This window comes from Montipora foliosa, chromosome 2, assembly GCF_036669935.1.
Source record: "Montipora foliosa isolate CH-2021 chromosome 2, ASM3666993v2, whole genome shotgun sequence".
NCBI lineage: Eukaryota > Metazoa > Cnidaria > Anthozoa > Scleractinia > Acroporidae > Montipora > Montipora foliosa.
The window spans coordinates 63,225,431-63,230,430 of NC_090870.1; positions in this window are offsets into that span (position 1 = coordinate 63,225,431).

The following is a 5,000-nucleotide window of genomic DNA, read 5'->3' on the forward strand; positions in this document are numbered from 1 at the left end:
TCACTTTTATTCCTTTAATTTGCATCATGATATAGTCCTGCCATCTTTTATGAAAGCGATTTAAACAAATAAAACAAGGAACTTGTTTAAAAGAACAATTGTACGTACATCGAACTGTCAACAGTAACAATCCCACGACTGTGTGATGCTGATATAAGTTACTTCGTTTTGCTTTATTTCGATAAAAAATGATAAGAATATATTTACGTTTCAGCTCTTTCATTTGTAAAAATATCCAAAACTAATACGAAAATAAATCAAAAGAAAAGAAGAGTTTTTATATAACTTTTTGGACAAAATAAGAGTTCCATCACTTTAATGTGTACAGGGTTAGGGCGTGAGACTTGCAGCGCGATGATAGACTTACCCCTGGAGTTTTCAGTCTCTCTTTACGGCACCTCTAGTCACGGATCACCACTGCGGTATCAAGGAAGTGAAGAATTTACAGTATCAGTGTGCTAAATATCTGGAGCTAGGTCGTCTTTAAATTCAAATACGGCTCGTGGTGGTTTTAAAGCATCAAGAAATCAAAGGGGCATTAAGGCAGTGAGATCCCTTTGAAACCAAAACTCTTTAGCCGTGAAACATATGACTTCGGAACTCTTTTCAGGATTTGTTTCAGAGATGACATTCTCGTTTTCCTCCTCTTTTGAAAAATTTTGCATGATTACCAAAAATCCTGATGTGCATTGCAAGACCCAAAACTGAGGTTTTGTCTGGATTAAATATTCCCTAACAATCGAAGCTGGACAAAGTTATTGTTCATAAAAATTAGCTGGAACTGAATCAAGTTCGTGAACCTCATGATAACCCACCAATGTGGCCCGAGTTCGATTCCCAGAATCGGCGTCATATGTGGGTTGAGTTTGTTGGTTCTCTACTCTGCACCGAGAGGTTTTTCCCCCTCGTACCCCGGTTTTCCCCTCTTCTCAAAAACCAACATTTGACTTCATTTGCGTCAATTGTTAATTTTCAGCTTACAGTGTCCCCAACTAGTGCTCCAGCCCTAGAAAGACTAGACACTTAAATAAAGTTCCTTTCCTTCTGACTTATCTTTCACAGTTGTAATCGTAAATAATGGAATCATTTAACGCCCTATTGCGGATATCTAGTGAATATGAAAATTTTGTATTCTCTGTGTTTTAAGGGTCACTGTCTGAAGGTCTTTAAGGTCTCAACTGGAAATTGAGCTTTTAAGAAAGACTGGTGGCCACATAAAAATGTACCGTGGAATAGAAAGCTTTTCTTGGAAGCCCTTTCATAAATCATCTGACGGTGGGGGGAGATCTCCAAAGGAGACTCTAGTGTGAGAAGGTAATTATGGTGTACTGAGAAGTCCTGGTACTAGTTGCCATATAGGCCACTTCGGAAAATACCATAATATTCTTTGTTTGTCCCCCAAATTTTTGCACAAGCACTGTTTCCAGTCTCTCTTGTTTCTCTTGTCCCAAGAGAAAACAAAGACAATGCTTATGCAACGTTTTGGGGGACAAACAAAGAGTATTACGGTATTTTCCAAAGTGGCCTATTCTGGGAGCCATGTTGTAAAGTTCCGTACGTTTCAACCCTGATAACAGTTGTTACAATGCGGGTCTGGCCGTCAATTTGCAGACCTGCATCACCCGTGTTACACAATCTAAATGGGTAATACCCATATAATCTAAATTTAGATCAGTGGGTGCAAGCCATCTCAGATGATCATCCGAGTGATCCAAGCAACTCATTAAATATGCGTTTCCTCTTTCACTTCAATTACATGAAGTCTACCCTATACTTAAAAATTTTCTCGTCAGGAAAAAAAAGGGATAAAAAAAGGAAAATTTTTGTTTAGGATGATCGACGGACATGGATGGCAAAAAGGTTGAACCTAGTTCGTTAACCACGCGTAAGGAATCATCGATAACCACTACACCATCGAAGCACGCTGCTGAATGAAGGTGAATTTTTATAATATTTAAATAGAGACCCATTACCAATATTGAAAGCTAATCGATTTAAGATGTGTGCTTACTTAGAATGGGCATTTAGACTTAAACACAGTTTACCAGTGCTATTCAAAATGGGTGCTTAGACCTAAATACGGTGCATGCATAATTGGATGACTAGGATGATCATCTGAGATGACTTGCACCCACTGATCTAAATTTAGGATTATATGGGTATTACCCATTTAGATTGTGTAACACTGGTCCTGCATGTACCCTTGAGCCTGTGCACACCGTCAACTGAGCCAGAAAACTCATTCTTTTGACGCAAAGAACTCATCTGAGAAACCAGTCCAGTAATGTGGATCAGACTTCGACGTATCTAGGTGTAAAAAGATCATCAGAGCATCGAAATCACGTTTGTTCACTTTTAAGGCCATATCTCTATAAGCTCTAATTCCCGAAGAAAAAGGTGGATCATGAATAATACCTGGAATGCTACAGAGACCATTAAACTAATCAGTTCAGCAAACTCCAGAAAATATTTTGAGAGTTATTGCTTCCCAAGTTTTGTTCTTGTTCCAGTATTCAGAGGCCGGGTATAACTTTATCCAGTGGATAAGGCATTAACCAAATTATAAAATGTACTTCACGTTAACTAGTTTACTTGAAGGCCAAAAGACAACAGAAACGTCAGAGTCCTTAGCAGGATTCGACCCTGCGACTTCCTTACACCGTTCGGATGCTCTACGCATTGACCTAAAATAACTCCTCGGAAGACAGGAATCGTTAAAGCAACTCGCTCCATTCCACCTATACCATCTACAGTTGTGTGCATGGCCAAGGTTTTCGTACATGCGTTAACGTGGCTGTGCATCGAGTTCCGCCATATTCCTGAATATAAGTGTATGGGTGAAGTTGTGTTGTTGAATTCACTTTTTAAACGCAAATGCAGAACATTACAGGGATAACCTGTCTAGGTTGAAAAACAGATTTCTGTTGGGAATATATATATTTATTATTCCACTATTACGTCATTTTACCATATTTGGTCAAGAGAACGCGCAAAATATGAGACAGTAATACACTGTAGTGTCCCGGTTTAGAGTTTGTTGCCTTGTTAAGCGAGACTTTACAGTGTAAGATGCCTTGGCAATTTTTCCTGGACTAGTGTAGGCCTGAATGATAGTTTGCTTTTGATCACCAATTAGAGTGAGCCCGCAGTGTGGCGTGGGGTGGTGATTGGCAGTTGTCTGACCAAAGCACAGGGGTGGGAAAGGTAGCATTTTTTTTTTACTTTGTGACGACAGCAGAATTGGCTTGTTTTCACAATTTCTGCAGGCACCTTTTGACAAATCCAGTTAGATATAGTTAGTCTTTGAAGCAAGACTTGACATAACACTGGCATTTTCTTGGAAACGCCCCCTCCCCCCTGGTTGTCTGGATTGTCTGTGTAGCTTGTGACGGGCAATAATGTATCGGTTGGTTTTGGTTTTCCAACACTCAGTTGTAAACTGCATGATACTCTGTTGAAAAATCAAAACATTTGAATAAGAACTTGAAGAACTTCATTTGTACACTATAACTCAAACCATTTTTGCAGGGCTGCGCCTGAAAATCATGCCATAACTATTGCACATTTGAAACCCCAATTTACACGTAGACCATCCATACTTGTGCAGTGAATAAAATGATAATCTTTTGAGTTGACCATGTCTAAAAAGTATATGAAACTCGAACGTAACAGCAACAAAACTCCCTCAACCCCAGTCATGACGTTTTCAGGAAATAATCAAATGATGAACTAAACAATATTCGGAAACAGCAGGAACAATATTTTTTCACTACGTTTTCGCTGTGCTCGCATTCCTGCTCTTACTCGTGTTTAAGCTCCCTTTTCTGCTCTCTAGCCGATCTGTAATTGAACTCTACTACAAGTTGAAACGGCTTTTTCTTTATTATTACTATGAATCTCGAGTAAATCATCTTTATAGTGCAACGCGCCTTACCATGGCTACCCAACGAACTCTCACATTTGACAATTAACGTGTAAATTCGTCAACTCAACATCCCATGCAACGGTGTTCAACTTACAACGGTACAAACTTTGCAAGGAATGGTGATTGTCAATCAAATTCACACACCCTGATTGGCGGACAATTTGTAAAACACTTCGTTAGGTGGCCACGGTAAGGTGCGTCGCACTGTAACAATTTCATTCTTGTAATAGCAGTCAAATTCAATAAATATTTAATAAACACATCAGAATCAAGAAATGAGTAAATTGGTTGCAAACTGCATATAAAGGATTTAAACAAGGACACAGGTCCCCCGACCTTCTACACTTGTAGTTTTGCACGTGGATCCAGGAACGTCTGCTTAATTCTTACATGTTTTTAAAAAAAAAATTCCAGGTTCAGTAAGACGTCTCTTCTAAAGCTTAGTAATTGATCATGCTTGTGAGCCTTCATTTTTCACTCAGTTTAGAGTAATGTGCGGATCGCGTGAGTTGTGTGCCGTGATCCGTGTAAAACTGGTGTTGATCGTTATATATTGGAGTGAAAATTGGTGAGCTGACTATCACAGACCTAAATTTGCCGATGATGTGGCTCTCCTATCGAGAAGCGCTAAAGGTCTTGAACAACATCATTCAGAAGGAAAAGGCTGTCAGCAAACAATATGGCCGGAGAATAAATGGCAAGAAAACTAAAGTGATGAAGACCGACAAAACGGAGGTTCGCTTAAATATTTAAGTAGACTGCAAAGCTTTGCAGGAGGTCACAAAATTTGAATATCTGAGTTCCTGAATGTCTCCGGATGGAAACTGCACTCCAGAAATCAGAAGACGACTAGCTATCGGCATGAGAGCGCTGTAAAACTTGAATTCCCTCTGGAGACACAGTCAAGCATGTCAAATTACGAGTCTCGCGAGCATGTATATTCCCGACAGCCACGTATTGCTGCGAGTCCTGGGCAATTAAACAGTGCTACGTGAAATCACATCACAGTGTTCGGTGTTTGAGAACAAATGTTACAAAAAGATTTTGCGAATGTCGTGGACGCAGAGAAGGACGT